This window comes from Taudactylus pleione, unplaced genomic scaffold, assembly GCF_031769625.1.
Source record: "Taudactylus pleione unplaced genomic scaffold, aTauple2 ptg000135l, whole genome shotgun sequence".
In the NCBI taxonomy this organism is placed as follows: Eukaryota; Metazoa; Chordata; class Amphibia; order Anura; family Myobatrachidae; genus Taudactylus; species Taudactylus pleione.
In genome coordinates this window covers 6,126,828-6,148,444 of record NW_028284537.1, presented here as the reverse complement: position 1 = coordinate 6,148,444, position 21,617 = coordinate 6,126,828, and the positions used below count along the sequence as shown (strand labels likewise).

The following is a 21,617-nucleotide window of genomic DNA, read 5'->3' as shown; positions in this document are numbered from 1 at the left end:
CTGGACCTGCGCTACTACAATACCAGGCACCAGTGAAACCAGAAGATCTGATACTGCTTGGATTTAGCATGTGGAAACAAAGCCGAAGCGCATCACTGGTGTATGTTACACACCAGTGGCAGATTACGCCAATTGCGTACCGCAGGCAAGTAAAACTGCATTTTATCTTAACACAGTAAATTGCAGAATAGTCTTATTCCTGCAATGACGTGACTGTAGTAGAAACACTAAAGCACTAATATGTTCAACAATACAGAATGAAAATATGCTTACAGAGAAAGAAGGTTGATACCGCAAAGTTAATGAAACAATATTCTGACATTCAAATTACAAAAATAATGCCCACTCCAACTTTCCAAAAAAAAAAAAATTTGATAATTGCTGACATTTTATCAATCGACATTGCAAAAACCACTTCCAAACAGGAGCATTCATGTTCTCTTCATAGCAAAGACATGCATACAGACTACAGAGAATTGAAAATTTAGGAATGTAAGGAGTATAAACCTATATGTTGACAAAAAGAATATTACATGCAGCGACAACCCACAGCTGTAGGTTCTCAGAATTCGTACGTCAGCGTTTTATTTTTCTCAAAAGACTTGGCGCAACAAGCTGGTTCAAACAACTTTGCTAAGCACACCTGTCATGTTCAACGTTCAGACTGGTGGCATTTTTCTTGCAGCCAATTTTGAAATTGCCTCTGATATAATTTCTGGAATAGCCACACCAGAAAGGGTGCCTCCTCTGCTTCGTCTTATCTCATCCAGTGTCGCCATAATCTGTTCTCTGGGAACATCTTTGTGCCTCTCTGTCAGATAAGCCATCACCCTTAGGAACTGGTAGAAATTAAATTGGTGAGGAATGATGGTGATATCAAACTCAGCTGCTTCTTCCTCCAGGTCGGACATACCCCAATCCATTTCTGTATATGATGGAGAACCTCCTTGACGACCAGCAGCACTGGAGCTCACAGGTGCTTCATCTGCAGAATAGGACAAAACCTGCACTGGATAAGGTACTTGAAGAGGTTTCACTGGGTTCTGGTATTGTCACGTTGCATGGGACAAATGTAGGAACTCTCAAAGGTGCTGTAGACGTAAAGATGGATGACACTGAAGTATGCTTTGTGACGTTATGACGGGATGACACACTGTCACATACAGCAGTTCCCTCTTTACACAAAGTAGTCAGAGTATTTCGTACAGGGAATGTAGCTGTCAGTTTCCCATTGTTTGATGTGAACATAGGTGCTGGTCCAATGAGAGGCTGTGCCGCAGTTGGCTTATTTAGTGTGTTTCCTGCATTAGTCTCTGTTCCCTTTATCGTTGTTCTAGCAGTTGAAGACCTGGTATTTTTCTGCACAGCATCTCCTACATTAGACAGTGTAGCTACACCACCGATTTGGCCGTTTGTGGCATAAATGGGTTTCACTGGCTTAACAGGTACGTAACTGCTACCAACTTTACCGATGGAAGTGGGTACATTAGACTTCATATTAACATCCAGAGTGAAAATATTGGGATTTGCCACAGGAACATGGAGATGGTATGGGTGAAGTACTTAGTGGATACATATATGGAACAGCCATTGGATTTGGTATGCCATTGTAAGCCATGTTTGAATAAAAGGAATGTAACATCCATTGATTGCCAGCAGGCAAGACAAAAGGACTATTGCTGTAAGAAACAGCTGGTTGTACTTTATTTACATTATTGTAACGAAAAGGAACCATACTTATTTGGCTTGTCCATAAAGAAATCTTTCATGCTTTCATCACCTTGCGCTTTGGGAGGGTCACCATGTGGCCCTGGTTTGGGCATCTTGTCACATGTTGATGGTTGCAAAGGAAACCATTCTGTAGGCTCAGTGGTGCCCAGGGCCGGCTCCAGGGTTCGGAGCACCCTGTGCCAGCCCTTGAGAAGTCGCCCTTACGCTCGTCGTGACCGATTTGGGGGGTCGTGGCCTAATTAACATAGGCCATGCCCCCTGTGTGACATTATTTGGAGGCGGCTGGCTGGGCTTCCCCCAGCCCTCTCCTGTCAGTGAATGGTTGCCGCACGCATGCGCGCAGCAACCATTACACTCCAGGGGTCCGGCACCGCCGCGGCGGTGGGTGTCCCCAACCTCCTGATTTGACCACCCGTGGGCCACTTCAGGATGCTGGGGAGGAGTGCCGCCCTCTACGGGTGGCGCCCCTGTGCGACCGCACTGGTCGAACACCCCTAGAGCCGGCCCTGGTGGTGCCAATCTTGACTTCCCCAGATGTTTTGAATGCTAATGACAAATTGCAGGTGGAATTCTTGACTGCACGGACTGTTAATTTTTTCCCAAAAAACTCCTTTCCATCCATTTCTTTTACAGCAGCTTGTGCTTGTTCTGAACAAGTGAAGATCAATACAGAATACCTGGACATCATAGACGATTCTTCAAGAAAAACATTTAACACCTTATATTTCTGGAAAACATTCATCAAATCGACCTCTTTGACAGAAAGCGCTATATTTCCCACATGGACATAGTAACGTTGCTGCAGCTCTGGCTGACTCGCTGAGTTACTGTCTCCTTCCTCTCCTCTCTGCTGATCATTCCGTAAGCAGAAATGAGTGTGCTCGACCAAACACTTTCCACACTTTTGGTTTTCTTGAAGTCCAGAGATGCACCATCAAACCATTTCTGCATTGTGCTGTGCTGATGAGCATTCATAAAGCATTCCTTCAGTAAGTTATCAGCTGGAGATTTCACTTTGGTGAGTTGCACATTGAGAGGCTCCAATGTATCAAGTGATATGCCAGGCTGAATTTGTTTCTTCATTTCCTGATACTTCAGCAAGAGCTGATATAAGATTGAAGTGAACCTCAGTTGCGGACTGAACGGTTGGTGCTCTCTGCAGGCTAAGGAAAGTCTGTGGGCCTGATTCAGAGCCGCTCGTAAGCGGCCGCTCGTTCGCTCTGAGCGATGTTCGCACAACTGCGCATGCGTATGGGTCGTAATGCGCATGTGCAAACCAGTCAGTGCGGTCGGAAATCGAGCGCTCGCAAAACAGCGAGGGACTGCTAATTTGATTGACAGAATGTACCGTTTGTGGGTGGTAACAGGGGAAGGTGCTTGAAAACGGGGGAGTGGAGATCATAATTAGTAAAGGAGCGTCATCGACCACGTCACTTGGTTGTCTTTTAGCCTGAACTGCTCGCAGTGATTGCGGCAGGAAAAACCTACCACAAGCACTGCGAGCAGTTCAGATGCCTTTCGATGTACCCGATTAATCAAATAAATACCGGAGATGATGTGTGATGCGAACGGCAAAGGGGCGTCTTTACAAAATAACGAGCGCATTTTTTGTTTGCTCGCTCAGACATAGAGGCGTCAACAAACCGCAATGAGAGAACGCACAATTGAAATAGCCGGCCCCTTTTTTTGAACGACCATCCGCAAATAGCGTCCGGGTCTGAATCAGGCCCTGTGTCTCCATGCTCTGCTGATGTGTTTTCCAGCAGAGTTGCAAATACATCACACGCTGCATATCCAAAAACTGGAGTTCAGCCTTTATTGCTCTCGCCTCATAAGAAGCAGATAGCAATCCATCTCCAGCCCCATTGCAAAGTTCCATGATTTTGCAGGCTCCGGTCCCTGCCTGTGTTGTATCCAGTTAAAATAATCCATTTATCATTATGTCCGTATTTACTTTAATATCTTGTGTGCCTGTTTTTATGGACTGAGTTTCTTTGTCATAACAATCTGATACACATGAAAGATCAGTTTTAGAAGTAATATCTTTCAGTTTGGGGTTCCCTGTTACAGTTCTTAGATCTGTTAAGTTAATTTTATTATTAGTTGCTTGGAAAGCCTTTTTGGCCTCTATAGGTGGGTTCATGTTGACAGATGGAAGGCTGGTGGATGGTTAACATGGCTGCATAAAGAAAAACTGTAAAGGTCTTCAAGGGCCTCTTCAAATGCACACTGCTCTACATCCGTATCTTCACCATCGAGGGAAAATTGTGAGCTTGATCTACTGTGAAAGCTGCCACTTTTAACACCTGGAATGTTTCAACATCAAGAAAATCAGTAGATGAACATTTTTGGTCACCAGGGTGATCAGAGTTGTCCGAACGGTATATCGGAAATTGTATTGTGCCATGACTTTTGGCCGGTCCAGTTACTCTGCCAGATCCTTTGAACACTGAATTTGTGCTTTCATTAATACATCTCCCTCGGTAATTCCAGAGTCATGAAGGGCAGACAGAGGCCCTGATTCCAAACGCTCTTTCAGAGTGCTCGCTCTGAATCAGGGCGTTTTTTTTTATATTGGAGCCGGTCTCCTGGCCGCTCGCTAAGCGAGCGGCCTGGTGATGGTCGTGATGGTCTCGACCATCGGGTTTGCGACGAGACCCTTGTGGTAGGGTCTCGTCTGCCGCAAGCCGGAAGCTCACTACTGACATTACTGATGATGTCAGTAGGGCCGCCCTTAAACAGGCATTCCTTCGGGAACGCCTCTGTTTGCACAGCCACCCCCCCTCTCCTCCTACAAAACGGGGCAAGCTGTCAATCAATATCGACAGCCACCCCATCTTGTAGTGAGCGACGGAGCTGCCATCGCTCGCTGAGGCTCGCGCATGTGCACTCCGGAGCCGGCTCCGGCGTGTGCATGCGAGCGAGTCTGAATCAGGCCCCATGTTTCCAAAAAATTCGGCAGTGTTTTCATTTGCACGTAACTATATACCTCCGAGTGAGACGGATCTTCAGACATTAGCTGAAAATCATTTTCACTGTCCCATATTTCCAAACTTGGAGTAGCTCGTGTTTTTGTATTCACAAGCTGAACGCTTATTCCCACACAGCAGCTCTTCTTTATTAACCGGATCAGGCCACAATATTTCTTAGTGAGGGATCACTTCTGTAACCAGCTCATTAACCGATTGGCCATACGCATGCCCAGGCGGATCCAGTGCTTCATCCGAGTACACCACACTATAGACAGGACTGAATTTATGTCCAACGCTCTCTGGGTTCTCCATGATGGACCAGTTAATTTCACTGGAGTTGTCAAAGGTCTTCAGATTGCTTTTACTCTTCAACGTCACCCGATTATTAATTATCTGTAGAGATGGGTTGTCTCTTAGAAATTCTTCCAGGCCACCAGATTCTTTTATAATTTTTCTCTCTTTGGCAGTAAGCAGAATATAAAACCCCAGAATCTCTTTTCCATCAACATCAATGGGATTGTGTTTTTTCAATAATTCAACCACCTGTCTGTTAAGCAAGAATTTCTTCTTCAGTATGCAATCGTGACACGTGCCCTCACTGTATAGGCCTGCAGATCTATGCAAGGGTTTTTGTGGTTGCTGGAACTCCGTTATGGCTGCATTCTGGTAAGGAAAGGTTGTGATGGTCACTGAATGCGACAATATAGTAGGAGCAAAACGTACAGAAATACAATTCTGGCAGAGAGGTAACATATCTCCCGCGTTACACTGAGAAGTAGGACTCTGAAGTGCCTGTAGAGTGTTCGGAATATCCATTATAGAAATCAGTATAAGTCACTACAATGCGTGAGTGAAACCTGCCGTCAGCCCGGGAGACGCTGATTACCGGCAGCTACTGCCGAACACCGGAATAGTCAGATGTGATGGTTTGGGGGCATTGGGACACACAATGCAGTTTTAGTTTCTCTTAATTTTGGGGTTTGGTTACCTTTTAAAAAAATGTTAACAACAAGATACCATTATATGTAGGTTTGCCATATCATCCCTTTCATTTGGGACATGTGAATTGCACAGGTTCTGTGGCTGATTAAATCCAGGTGAAGTGGAGACCTGAAGTCAGCCAGCCACAGTATCTGTGTAATTCATATGTGTCCCGATTCCTGAATTAAAGTGATGATATGGCAAGCCTAATTATATGTGACTCTTATAACTGCTGTGATTTGGTCAATGACTGACACGGACGGCTGCTTTAATACTGAGGTCTACGTGGGAATATAAATATATGGATATTTATATACACATAAACAGATTTATTCTGCCCTTGCAACATTGCAGCATGACTTTGGTGCATGCCTAGTATGCATAATCAATTATACGCAGGGATCAGTGATCCTTATTAAATTTCCAATTAGCTCTGTAAAAGCATAAAGCATCAAAGCATAACTGGAAGTCATTTGGTCATGTAATTGTACGCAGAGAGGCACTTCTGTGCTGTGCATGACCACTTTTCCATGTGACATATAACTTGCAAAATATATATATCAATATTAAAGAAAGTGGTAAGGAACACGTTCTGAAGAGAACATCCCCTTGAGATTTACAGCATCCAGAGAAATAGTGGCATAACGTAAACGCTACCGACCGCAATGACAAAAGCTTGTGGGTGTTCCATCATAGAAACTAAATGATTCCATCCACTTATTTTTATACTTTTAATAGTATTTAAAAAAAACACCAGAAAAGCATGTATTTTCTCCCCATTGTGTAAGAGACCTTCAAAAAAAAAACCAGAGTGAAAGATAAAGTATTTTCTCCATTGTTCATCGATATGACAACATGACTCTGCCTTGTTGGATTCCTGGAATAGGAAAACAGTGCTATCATTTGTGCTATATTGGACATGAGTGCAGGGCAAGCTGCATCTCGCGTTAATCTCCTCTATACATTTTAATGGGGATGTAGTTATGAGACTGGCGGTCACGATGACACCATTCTCAATACCGACAGGGGAATCCCGACAAGGGACTTAAGATAGGCATCAGTATTTTGACGCTTATCTTAAATTCCTTGTCGGGATTACCCAAACACCCAAACGCTGAAAGACGTCAAGCCAAACGAGGTAAGTCTTGGGCGCCCTTATTGTTAGCCATGGTGAGGGGGTTTTTATGTTTAGGGAGCGTAGCAGGGTTAGGGTTAGGTGTTGGGGGGAGGTTAGGGTTATGCACCAAGGGGGGAGGGTTAGGTTTGGCACGAAGGGGAGAGACTTAGGTTTAGGCATTAATGGGGAGGGTTAGGTTTAGGGTGCAGAGTGGAGAGGGTTAGGGTTAGGCTACAATAAGGGATGGTTAGTAAGGGGAGAAGGGTAAGTATACTTATCCCCTGTCGGGATACCAACCATCGGGATACTGCTGTAGGTATTCTGACAGGAGGTATCCCAACAGTCGGCATCCAAAAAAAACATGACATTGGACTGTAATGCATAAAATTGTGACATAATATTAAAATTCTACTATTTTATTTATGGAAGTTAGTTTAGTGAAAAATATCATATATAGATATATGTATATACAGATATATACACACAATACTGTGGAAAAAATGCTGCAAAGTAAGAATGCTTTCAAATCTAGAAGTGTTAATAGTTTAGTTTGGGTGCATTATGTCCCTCTTATGTCATCCCCAGCATCTCCTGGCCTCTCCTATTTATTACCACTTCTATCTTTTGAAAGCATTCTTACTTTGCAGCATTTTTTCCACACCTGCCTAAAAGTTTTGCACAGTACTGTGTATATATATATATATATATATATATATATATATATACACACAGATAGATACACAGGTTGAGTCTCCCATATCCAAAAAGCTTGGGACCAGGGGTACTTTGGATATTGGAATATTTCGTATTATGGAATATTTGCTTGCCATAATGAAGTGTCTTGGGAATGGGACCCAAATCTAAGCACAGAATGCATTTATGTTCTATATACACCTTATACACACAACCTGCAGGTCATTTTATACAATATTTTTAATCATTTTGTGCATCAAAAAAAGTTTGTGTACATACATGAAACTCATTTATGTTTCATATACACCCTATACACACAGCCTGAAGGTTATTTTATACTGTATCTTAATAATTTTGTGCTTTAAACAAAGTTTGTGTACATGGAACCATCAGAAAGCAAAGGTTTCACTGTCTCAGTCATGCTAAAAATATTCCGTATTTCAGAATATTTGGATATGGGAGACTCAACCTATATATATATATATATATATATATATATATATATATTATATATATATAGTGAAGGAAAGGCACATATATATATATATATATATATATATACTAGTGAAGGAAAGGCGCCTTCAGTGTACCAGTCCTTTTTAGATATTTAACAACAACACTGTTTATATAGAGTCCATATAATCTTTATCCTGACGGGATCTCCGTGTTTAATGTCCCAGGTGTATATCTCAAAAAAGAAGAGAATAAAAACCAACATAGTGTAACCTGATATAAAGTCTTAATATAAGATATGAGACTGTGCTGATTGCACAGACTAGAAATGGTGTCAGAGAAAATTAAAACCAGCAATCACCAGCACCCAAATAAATGCAAGCCTCGTACCGGATAACACTTTTTCATACAGCAATGTATTTAGGGTCTCTTCTCCTTAAGCACCAATCCGCTCCAAGGTAGATATGTAAATATAAAAGAGAGAGCCTCCAGATCGTGTGATACGTTTTTTAACATACACAATGTGTCAAGAATATAGAACTGTGCTGATTATACAGAGTTATACCAAAATAGAAGTGGCGTCAGCGAAAATAGCAATCACCAACACCCAAATAAATGTAAGCCTCGTACCGGATGACACTTTTCATACAGCAATGTAAATAAGATCTCTTCTCCTTAAACATAAGTCAGTTCTATATTCTTGACACATTGTGTATGTTAAAATATATATATATACACACACACATATACACACATATAATATATATCTATATATATATATAGATATATTTGTATATATATATATATATATATATATATATATGCCAACTCTCCCTGATTGTCAGGGAGACTCCCTGAAGAGCCTAGCAATCTCCCTGATTTCACCTTACCCCAATTATGAAGCTGTTTTATATGGGATCATTAGTATATTTCCCTGCATTGGTTATAAGGCACAATGGTCCCTATGGCTACATGCATTTTCTGAAAAGTGTCAGTTTGTTTTCATCAAGAAGTACTGTAGGTCTTACTAACTGCTTTGGGGCTCATTTACATTTGGATATAAATCAGTTTTATGCCACACCTCTCAGATGTAGCAGTACACGCCCACCTTACCGCTACACTCATAGGTGTTGCTTTCACAATCTCCCTGAAATGCTTTTTCAAAAGTAGACAAGAATGAAATATATATTGTGACAGAATAGAGATGGCGCTGATGAGCAGCAGATTCTGTGTGGGGCAGGAGAGATCCGCCCACACAGAGTAGAAAGGGAGTGTGGGAACTCACCTAATGGCTGCCCTTTGCGCAGAGCCCAGGAAGGGCTGGAGCAGTCAGACAGTTCAGGTGGGACTTCAATTGAAGGCCAGTGTGTGCTGGAAAGCCACTGGTGGCTAGGAAGTCGGGTTTTAGACCTACATGAGGTAGCGAGAACCCTAAACCTCTGAAAGACTGTGTTGAGAACTGTAACGCTGTGGCAGCCAGCCAGTTAAAGACCAGGTCGCAGCCTGTTTTAGGACAGCTGATAATTGAGAAGCTAGAGGCCAAGCACAGGAAGGATAAATATCCCAGTGCTACTCTACAGGAAGCAGAGAGAGACTTTGGACCTTATTTGCAGACTAGCTGCCCAAAGTTAGTCAGGGACGAATAAAGTGAGTCAGTGCCCTGAAATGGGGGCTAGGTGTTTGTTATTTTCCTTCTAAAGTATGCTGACAGTAAAGCATTTTTCTTTTATTTATACCTGAAAGAGAAAGAGAGAGAGATAGGAGTGGGCACTGTGATCAACTTACAGAAGTTATTACAGGTGCCAGAGTAATAAATGTTACTCTACGGATAGTACTATATATATATATATATATATATATATATATATATATATATAGTACTTGTCAAAACTCTGAGCACACCCCCTGAAATCGAAAAGAAGCTTGTTTATTGTATATACTACTTGTGTACAGTACAGTATACACACAATAATTGATGATACTTATTAAGTAGCCATTATAGAACACTGTACACAGTACTCGGCTTTATGAGGCAGCAGCTCCTCGTGTAGTCTGGGGGCGGAGCTTTCTGAGTGTGAGTGACAGGCTTAGTCAGGACCCCTGATATGGGGAGAGCTGAAGGGAGGGGCGGCCACCACACTGCCTGCATGGATCTGCAAGGGAGTTCAGGACTCAGGTGAAAGTGCTGGAGCCGGAGGATGGCTGCTGGTAGTCTGTGACAGGAAAACATTTTTTTCCTGTCAAAACCCGAAGCTACAGCTCCATCCGTCCCATTGTTAATCCGGCCCTGGTGTGAGCACGAAGTGATCAGAAATAATCGAACATTATCAACGTGTGATTGTGCTGCTTTCTTACATTCCAAATTGTCAACAAGTTTCCTGAAAGCTTCAGTTAGTCAAAAGTAGCCAAAAAGAACTGTGAGGTAAGTGTGGAAACACGTGCTCAAATCATTGTTTTGAGGGAAGAAGGTTATTCTTTGCGGCAAATCCACAAACTGTTGAAGGTATCCGTTGGGGCCGTGCGTCGGGCAATTGAACGAAAGCCAAAAAACAGGTTAAAATGTTACAAGAAAATTAACTTGTCGTCCAAAAACAACAACTGTTCGTGAGGACAACTTCATTGTGACTACTAGCAAGCGTAAGAGACGTTTGACCGCTCCGGGAATAGGAAGGGAGTTACGGAAAAGTCGTTCCCAGCCTGTGTCCCATAGGACGGTGGCCAGGCGCTTGCAGGAATATGTCCTTAGTCGTAGGGTTGCGGTAAGAAAACCACTTCTACGTGCTAGCAAAAAGGTACGCATGGGCTAAGAAGCATAAGGATTGGACTGAGGAACAGTGGAAGAGGGTGCTTTGGACCGATGAATCGAAACTTGTACTTTTTGGCTCGCATCACCAGTCTTTTGTGCGTCGTCGTCCAGGTGAGCGTTTTTTCGCCCAGACTGTGTAGCGCCAACAGTTAAGCATGGACGAGGCAATGTGATGGTTTGGGGATGTTTCGTGGGCAACCAAGTTGGTGACTTAGTCAGAATCGACGGAATAATGGATCAAAGGGTGTACCACAACATATTAGTGCGTAATGTGATTCCCTCCGGAAGGCAACTTGTGGGTCACAACTTCGTTTTCCAACAAGATAACAGACCAAATCAAATGTCCAAGTTGTGTACTAATTATTTGCAAAAGAAACAAGATGCTCAAGTCGTAACAAAAATGGAATGGCCACCTCAATCACCAGATGTTTCATCCAACGAGCTTTTGTGGGAAGAACTAGACTGAGAAGTCCGAAAACATATACCTACCAACACTGAGGGCCTCTGGGAGGGTCTTCAAAGCTGTTGGAGTCAAATGGATCACCCAAAGCTGAACAAATTAGTAAATAGGATACCAAGGATATGCAAAGCGCTTATCAAAGCTAAGGGTCGTCACTTCAATGAAAGCACTATACCTAGAACTGTAAACAAAGCCAATAAAACAGGTTTTATTTTGTTTCTGTGCAGTTAAATTGAAAATTCCTTAAAATATACTGGTGCGCTCAGACGTTCGACAAGTACTATACATACAGTGTGTATATATATATATATATATATATATAGTACCAGTCAAAAGTATGGATACACCTTCTCATTCAATGGTTTTTGTTTATTTAAATTATTTTCAACATAGTAGATTAACACTGAAGACATCAAAACTATGAAAGAACACATATGGAATTATGTTGTAAACAAAAAAGTGTTAAACAAATCAAAATGTGTTTTATATTTTAGATTCCTCAAAGTAGCCTCCTTTTGCTTGGATTACAGCTTTGCACACTCTTGGCATTCTCTCAATCAGCTTCATGAGGTAGTGTCCTGGAATGGTTTTCCAACAGTCTTGAAGGAGTTCCCAGAGGTTGTTGGCTGCTTTTCCTTCACTCTGCAGTCCAACTCATCCCAAACCAGCTCAATTGGGTTTAGGTCAGATGATTGTGGAGGCCAGGTCATCTGATGCAGCACTCCATCACTTTCCTTCTTGGTCAAGTAACCCTTACATAGCCTGGAGGTGTGTTTGGGGTCATTGTCTTGTTGAAAATCAAAGGATGGTCTCAGTAAGTGCAGATGGGATGGCATGGTGCTGCAGAATGCTGTGGTAGCCATGCTGGTTAAGTGTGTCTTGAATTTTGAATAAATCACCAACAGTGTCACCAGCAAAGCACCCCCACACCATCACACCTCCTCCTCCATGCTTCACAGTGGGAACCACACATGCAGAAACCATCCACTCACCTTCTCTGCGTCTCACAAAGACACGGCGGTTGGAACCAAAAATCTAAAATTTGTACTCATCAGACCAAAGCACAGATTTCCACTGGTCTAATGTCCATTTCTTGTGTTTCTTGGCCCAAACAATTCTCTTCTTGTTGTTCATCCTCTGTAGTGGCTTCTTCACAGCAATATGACCATGAAGGCCTGATTCACGCAGTCTCCTCTGATGTTGTCATTTGTCTGCTACTTGAACTCTGTGAAGACTTTATGTGGTCTCTAATCTGAGGTGCTGTTAAGTAGCGGTTCTGAGGCTGGTAACTCTAATGAACTTATCCTCTGCAGCAGTGGTAACTCTTGGTCTTCCTTTCCTGGGGCGGTTCTCATGAGAGACAGTTTCATCATAGCGTTTGATGGTTTTTGCAACTGCACTTGAGGATACATTCAAAGTTCTTGAAATTTTCCGTATCGACTGACCTTTATGTCTTAAAGTAATGATGGACTGTCGTTTTTCTTTACTGAGTTGAGTGGTTGGTGCCATAATATGGATTACAACAGTAGTCAAATAGTGGTGTCCACTGTGTACTAACCCTACCTCTGTACAGCACAACTGATGGTCTCAAACACATTAAGAAGGAAAGTAATTCCACAGATTGACTCTTGACAAGGCACACCTGTTAATTCAAAACCATTCCAGGAGACTACCTCATGAAGCTGATTGAGAGAATGCCAAGAGTGTGCAAAGCCGTCATCAAAGCAAAAGGGGGCTACTTGAGGAATCTAAAATATAAAGCATATTTTGATTTGTTTAAAACTTTTATATATAACATAATTCCGTATGTGTTCTTTCATAGTTTTTATGTCTTCAGTATTAATCTACTATGTTGAAAATAATTTAAATAAATAAAAACCATTGAATGATGTTTGTCCTTTCACCGGGCTCCCCAGCCGCAGCATCAGCCCTGACCATTAGTCAGCCCAGGCCAGTGATAAAGGGGTCACCCTCTCCAGGGCACCCCTGGCCTAGGCTGATAGCCCGGGGCTATCCCCGCCCCCCCTGGGTGGTGAGTGGCGGGTTGATTGTGTTAGGTGTAGTGTAAAAAATAGATTTATCATCATTGTCTTTACAGTGGTTACAGGTCCCAGCAAGCCTCCCCCGCATGCTGGTACTTTGTAGAACCACAAGTACCAGCATGCGGGGCATTAAGGGCCCACTGGGACCTGTAGTTCACCTGTAAAGAAATGGTTAAAAAAACACACAACACAGCGTGATAATAAAGCTTTAACGCATACATACATACATACATACATACATACATACACATACATACTCACCTGTTTCCAAATGTTCACATCCACTTGTCAACGTAAAGTATCCCCACGAATTACCTGTAAAAAAAGATCCAATACTCACCTTTATATCCCACGATGTTCTCCGCAGAAATCCAAGACGGGCCCCTGATACAGTGTAACAGCATGTTACTGCATGCTGTTACATTGCGCTACTGTATGCTCGTGAGAACGAGTAGACTTCAGTCCCGGGCCGCCGGCCAATCAGCGGCGACTAACATTAGCGGCCGCTTATTGGCTGGGACCCACGTGGGCTTAGCCAATGAGCGGCTCCTCCACGTTAAATTTACAAACATCATCTTCCATGGACTTTTGTCCAGGAATGATGATGTTGGTCCATGAAAGATGACGTTTTGTCTCTTTGTGAGACCCGATTTTTTGAGGGAAAAATCCGAACTTGGCGTGCAAACTCGAACCTATTCATTAAACCTAAAAATTCTCTGGAGATAATTAGCTTTAGAACTCTCATGGAGTTCTAGCTAATTATAGGTGGAATTCATCATTCCACCTCTCCATAAGTATCTATTCCGAAAAGCTGTCATTTTTGCGATGACAGCTTTTCGGGAAATAGATACTTTTCCCTGCCTACACTACCTTATCGCATCTGGAAACAGTGCTGCGCATGTGCTGTTACATCTGTAAAACCAGCGCATGAGCAGCACTGCCTACAGATGCATTAAGTTTGTGGACCCCCCCCCGACCACACCCCCCTCTGCTCACCTCCACCCCCCCGACTTACCTGTCCGCGCAGCAGCCTCCGGCTCCGTCCTGCGAGTCTGTCATGTGGTTTCCCAGCAGACCACATGACAGATTAGAAAAAAAAAAAACTTTTTTTTTTTTGTCTAAACTTTCTTGTGCTCTGCTGGGGAGCACACATGTCCGACCAGCCTCCGGAGCCTGAGGACAGAGCAGAGCACCGGAGGGACTCGTCGGGGGACCTGCACACGCGGATACAGGTAAGTTTCACCTGCTATTCGCCACCTCACAGTGGCGAATAGTAACTGCATCAAATTCCGAAAATTGATAATTTTCGGAATTTGATGAATACCACAATTTCCATATCCCCATACTAATGTATGGGGAGTGTGGAAATGAACGCAGGGGAACTTAGCAAGGAGATATCTGTGATATCTCCTGTGCTAAGTGGCTACATGAATACCAAAATAACGTTATTTAAGGAAAATGTCCTTAAAAACTTTATTTTAGTGTTGATGAATAGGCCCCTATATCTTATAATGTCATCATGCTTCCAAGTATTAAATCATAAGCAGTCAACTAAGCAATCCTGGTTCTCATACTATAGCTGTATCCATTTCCCAGCCACACAATGTCAATACTCAGGCTGTATAATTCCCTTTAATACAGTGCCTCTAAAACATGTAAATCTGATGTGACAGCTGAGCACAAATGACATTAACAATAAATGATGATCTGTGCTGCAGCATACAATTCACTTTGCCTCGCCGCTGACATAAAATGGCGTGATTGGGTAAATGACATCAACACATGTGTCAGTTCCACTTGACAAACAGTCGATAAACTGTACGTCACAAGTATGCTAGAACTTTACGTTAGGAGGCCCAGATATAATAACATAAGCCTATAGAGTTTTTCAGACAACACAAAGTATTTTTTTACAGCCAAATGGTTGCTAGTTGGAGTCTGTGTAATGTACCACTGTATTACATGGACGTGACATTTATATTATTAGAACGTGCAGTAAAGTACTCTAAATTGCTACCTACAATTGGAAATTATGTCTAAATGTGATGGAAGGTGATAATGTGAGAAAAGAAAAAATTACAGCTATTCTTCAAAAATATCCAGGGCTGGATTAACCATTAAGCAAAAATAAGCCGATGCTTAGGTATTTAAGGGAAGGGGGCACCACAGAACAGTTCCTTTGCCGGATTTACCATGGACCATATGGTGCAAAACTGCAAATGGGGCAACTGAACCATGCTCAACAAAAAGGGGCTATATACAATAATAAAAATAGTAACGAGAGGTTAATGATATACATTAATCTTGGGAATACAACATAATTATAATCTGGTAGCTGGTAAACTGCCACACGGTTCAATGAGGGTCACGTGATCATTCTTGTCTTGGTCATGTCGGCTGTCCTGTTCAGTTGTCCGCTGAGTAGAGTGCTGCAGCGCTCAGTAGAGTGTTGCCAAACGGGTGGGGGGGGGGTTCTCCAAATTTGGAGGCTTGTAAAGGCTTTGGTGAGGATTTTGGAGATAACTTTTCTTTGGGGTTCTTATTGGGGAGAAAAAATATTTATGGGGGCACCAAGATCTTTTAAGTGCTTACAGCCCCTAAAGGTCTTAAACCGCCCCTGCAAGTATCTAATCTTTTAACAGGCAATTCCAATTGTGGGAGTCAAAGGTGATGGAGTTTTCTAATTTACAGCCAATTTTGTGGTGCCCATTTGTGGTACCCATTTGGGGGCTGGCTATGAGGATCAGGGTTAGCCTTATTTCTCCCAGTTTTCTCATTCGGCCGAATTTTCAGTGCAATGCTGAATAGCCACGGGAGGGAGCTCCAGCAGCTATTCAATTCAACGCGCTGTTAGCGTTGTCGGGAATGGGTTAAGTCTGAGAATGCCAGTTCTCTCGACTTAACCTGGGTGTTAAGGCGCGTTAACCGGCATTCTCTGACTAAAGTGCCGGGCGCGCGGCTGTTAGCGCCGCGCTAAGCCGGCCAACAGCTGCACGCCCGGTACTTTTGCCGGATTTGTCCTCACATCCCCAGGTGGGCGCGATAACAAATACTTTAGCTGCCCAAACAGCGCAGTGTATTGAATAGCTGCAGTGGCTCAATCCCGCAGCTATTCAACATGCCCTGAATTCAATTCGGCCTTTGAGTCTTAACTTTTGATGTTATTATTCTTTCAGATTGCTAATCCGAATTAATAAATTCTACTACTTCATCATCAAAATGTAGGGATTATGAGATACTGTATATTTAAAGTGTACATTAAAACACTGTCAAACGTTCACAAAAAAATGTTACTACAATAATCAGAAATGATAACATTGCTTAAAGTCATAAAGAAAACCAGTGTACGAAGTCCTATAAGGACAAAACACTCCGTTCCCATCTGTGTTTGATATAGATCTCACCAAAGCCTCAGCAATGAGATAGTTCAAACGTGTTGTTCAATATTTCCGCAAGTATCTATCACAATGGATGAGACAGCTGCACCATCGTACAAGTTTCCTGATTGATCCACTACCACTCTGGTGATAAATAATGGGTTGTATAATCGGAAGGTGCTGCTAATAAAAAATTAAAACAAAACCTCCAATAGATCAAGCAGATTTATTAACCAAGACACGTAAATGAGAATGCAGTTATTGGATGGGAGATTAAAAGTTGCATTAGAGCAAACTGAGGCTGTTTCTCCAACATAGATAGAGGGCTTCTGTGTAGCAATCAGCACTGCCCTGTAAGCAACTCACTTCAGTACTCCATGCTATATTTCTCAGGTATATCTAATACATGTCAGTAAACAGTACAAACAGCCCTACTGTATCTATGTATTACATATTCAACATAAAGAACCAGCATAAAAACAACTAAAATATCATTTTAACATACAATAAGCATATAAGCAATCTTATTTACAAAAAAGTAGAAATTCATACATAAAACATACATAATGAGCAAATGAATATTACATTCAATAAAAATATAAGCAATGTCAATTGAAAAGTAAAAATACATTGCATGGCCCATAACAAAAAATTCTTCATTTAAACTCCAAAAAAAGCATTAATATCATAGTCATAATTTAACCCCTGAGGTAGGGTGTCCACATTGTAGAGAAAAAAAAAACATTCCTTTAAACTTTTTTTTAAGTTAGTTGAGGCAAACACTAATATTTCCCAGTTTACTATTTGTACAGCTTCAATATCCTGACGAGTGAGAAATTTTGAGCCAGCATGGGGTCTCTTGGTAAAATGCCTATTTACTTAATATGAGTGTTATTTTTTTCATGTTCCATTAATGCTGGCTGATTCTTCATTTCAAAGTTCCAGTAGTCCCCTCTATATATTGCCTGTTAATACATATATAAAATAATTCTTATTACAATTGCCATTACTCATAACATTGAATGCTTTAGCAAAGTATTTAAAAAATATTGTCATCTGTAACACAAAACATCAGATGGCTCGGTTAAGGTGCCCACACACATAGCGATGTGCTCACGATCCGACATCGTGTACGATTTCCCCTGAACTCTTCCCGGGAGCTCCCCGGCAGTCGTGGGCACGATTTGGTCAAAGAAGCCGCCAATTTGATTCACGATCTATCGTGCATAGTGTCTGAAGTCCAAAACGTGAGATCGTGCACGATAGATCGTGAGTTTACTAAACAACACACGACGATCTTCACGATTGGTGGGAAATTTAAATAATGGGCGAGACTAGCTAGGGGGTATAAAAAGCAGGCGCCATTTTAACCCTGTGCACATTTTGCTCTGCTACTAGTGAGGCTAGGCGTATACCTGCTGAACCCTGTACATTGCTACTGTGCTCGGCTTTGTATTTGGCTTGCCTTATACAAAGTTTCTTCTACCTGCAATTGTGTGCTACCTGCATTCTATCCTGTTCCTGAATTCTGTGCTGATGCATCCCTATCAGTATAAAGTGTTGGTCGCCCAAGCTAGGGTCAAGGTGATCCAGGAGAGGACCCAGCGAAGGAGGAGGAGAGAATGCTGGACCAAGGAGTGGCTGTAGCAAAGGGATACTCGCTCTCACATGTCCCTGCTGATTGAGATCAAGGAGAACAACCCGGACGACTACCACAACTACCTGCGCATGGATGACGCCACCTTCCAGGAGTTGCTGCATCTGGTGACCCCCCACATCCGGAGGCAAGACAAAAGGTGGCGGAGGGCAATCCCTGCTGAAGAGAGGCTGATAGCTACCCTGAGGTACCTGGCTGCAGGAAGGTCATTTGAAGACCTGAAGTTTGGGACACTCATCTCACCTCAGTCCTTGGGCGTCGTCATCTCGGAGACCTGCAAGGCTATTGTTAAAGTGCTGCAGTACCAGTATTGCAAGGTAAGAAAAAACAACACCATACAGATTTGTTTCTTGTCAAAGAAAAATAGTTTTTTATTTTTTTTTATTTTTTTTTTTAAATTTAACTCTTTATAATAACTGTGACAACCAATAAAACAGTATTAACAAGACTGTGCTGCATAGCAGTCATTAACATTTGTGTGGCAACAACACTACATAGTAGTCAATTAAATTTTTTTGTAAGGTTTTTTTGTAACTCATAATAACTGACAGCCACTGTGGCAATAACACTGCACAGTAGTCAAAAACAATTTTTCTGCATTTTTTATTTAAACTTTTTATAACTGAGACAGCCAATAAGGCTGCATTAACTAGACTGTGCACTGAACTGTAGGCAATAACATATTTTTTTGTTATTTTTAATATATAAAATAAACATGAACATAAATTGTACAAAACAGCATTATCACCAAATTTTTTCAATCCCAATAGGTAGGCTGCTGTATGTTGTACGGTGGGTCAGAAGCCAGATTGAACAGGCCAATACACTAACGATACTGCCTTTGAACCTTATAAATACCCCTGCCTATACCTTCTAATATCCTTCCTATAAACCTCTAAGGATAACGCTATTTTGTGTACGCAGTCGTACAGTAAATAAAGACTCCAGGCCTAGAACCTGTGGTTCCAAAGCACAAAGTATTATTCAAGTAAAAGTACAGCAGTTACACGCTATGATCCTCATATAATCTTAGCGCAAAGAAATTATACAGACCCAAGTACAGTTATACATACGCAGCGCTCTCTGGTCCAGATGTAGGCATCAGCAAGAAACCCCCGTCAATCAGCATTCAGCACGAAGACTAGGAACCCAGGGTCAGAGCACACATATTTATACCCCCCAGGAATAAACAACACAATAGAGAAGTTTGTTGCTAATACCATTGGTCCTAAAGGAGAGGGCATATGTTACAAGGCATTTGACAGGTTGGTTCAAATAGACACAGTCCAGCCTCTAACAACTGGTGGTCTCTGGTTTCCCGCCTCATGCAAATCCTAACAGTTGTTCATATAATGTACATTTTGTTGCTCGAAGTCTCTGCGGTCCATAAGTTGAGAATGCATGTTGCGATCTCTCCATCGATATTACTGGAATACTGTTGAGAGAGTACGCATCAGTACAATATCAAACATGACTTACTTATCACGTATAAAACCTTAGTTACGAAATAATCTTTATTTCATAGCAATTATAGTAAATGTGCATACTTTAATCTTATACCTTTAAGCTTATGGAACCTTGTATGTTAATATGTAATGTGTGAGTATGTGGGGTTTGATGTAAAGACGCTAGTTAACTTGGGGAAGATGCGTGTGCATGGAGCTAATATTCAGCGTTTTCATACAGGATCTTATGCATTTGATAATATGCGACTAGTTAACAGCGCAATTCTGCGTATTAATGTGTATATGAGAAATGGTGAAAGATGCAATCGCATGATGTTAATAGTAATATCGCCAGATGTACTAAAGTGTGAGTTTATCTAAAATGGCGCTTAGGCGGCCATTCGCAAAATGGCGTCTTGCGATCTCATTTCCAAGATGGCGTCTTGCGGCCAGTCGCAAGATGGCGTCGCTGCGATCCAATTTTAAACTGATCTTGTCTCAGCCAATTATCCAGCTTCGACAGCACACATGGCACAAGTATAGATTGTGGCCCCGGCTTCCATCAATCTGTACTTGCGCCATGTGTGTAGTGAACTTGTCCAATTAGTGTCATCACCACCGTATACCATACAGCCAGCACCTATTGGGAGTGATGACATTTGGTTATAGTTCAGGCAAGTAGAAGAAAAAACAATAAAAATTAAGAGTAACGCGACAAATCTTCCTCTGACTCCAGCAGAGCATTATAAACAGTATGGCTTGTAGGTGGGGTGCTGGGTGGGGGAGTAATCTCTAACCGGGCTGGGGAGGCCTCACATAGGTGGTTGGGGCAGGCAAATAAAGAAGTGGGCCTGCAATGTAGGTGAAGTCATGTAAATTGCTGTTGAGTGACCTAATTAAAGGCTCATAGACAAACCTGTGGAAATTTTTCTTAGTTAGCTCATCCATTTTCCTCATTCAACTGTTAATATGTGCTGTAAAATCGTCGATATCATCTGGTGGTTTCTGAAGGATGCGTTCTGCTTGTTGGAGAAATAAGTCCTCCTGTTCTGTGTGCTGCTGCTTTCTCTCTTGTTTTTTTTTTTGTTTTTTTTGGGGTGGTGCCGAAGAAGATGATGGTCCTGGTAGAATGGGTGTTGGCACTGGGGTCAAATTAGCCACCTCGCTGTCCCCGAGCAAACTTAGGTCTGGTGTGGAGGACATATCAGGCTCTTGGGTGGGAGTCTATATAGAAAACAAAAAGAAAAACAATATTAAAGTCATGTTTTAACTTTTAACCCATTTTTTGCTATTTTTCCAGAGTGGAAGAGCATCGCTGAAGAGTTTGAACAACGTTGCAATTTCCCTAACTGCGGAGGAGCCATCGATGGAAACAGGGGCGGATCTAGACTGTACTATTGGGGGGGCGAGTTAATAATTAATTCTGACTCCTCCTTTTCCTGTACTGGCACCTCCCCTTTTCAGTCCCACCGCCTCCCCTTTACATGTTTTTTTTTGTTGGCCACATTGATTTTTACAATCAATATATGTTTAAGTACCCCCCCTGCCCCGCGAACACATTGGTGGGTAGGTGGGTGGCACACATTGGTGGGCAGTGGGGTTGCATTAAATACAGTACCAATACTCACCAAAGTGCTGCAATCCAGACTTCAGTGTGCAGGCTCCCAATCGTGCTTCCTTCTCCTTTTATTCATGATGCTGCCCAGGATGGTGGATGGGCGTGTACAGGGCCCTGCCTGTCAAATTCCGCAATGTACGATGAATCGTGAGATACATCGTGAGTAAAAAACTACTCACGATAGGAACCTAATTGTGTCCCAGATTGGCAAATCTGCCCTACAGTATGGCAGGTCTGAAGATGCGATGTACGAATAGCGGTGACG

The 21,617-nt window shown here is 42.2% G+C and overlaps 1 pseudogene; it reads right to left on the bottom strand.

Moving 5' to 3' along the window:
• Positions 1-659: 659 nt before the first annotated feature.
• LOC148522984 (uncharacterized) lies at positions 660-20,682 on the bottom strand (annotated as a pseudogene).
• Between the last annotated feature and the right edge of the window lie 935 nt (positions 20,683-21,617).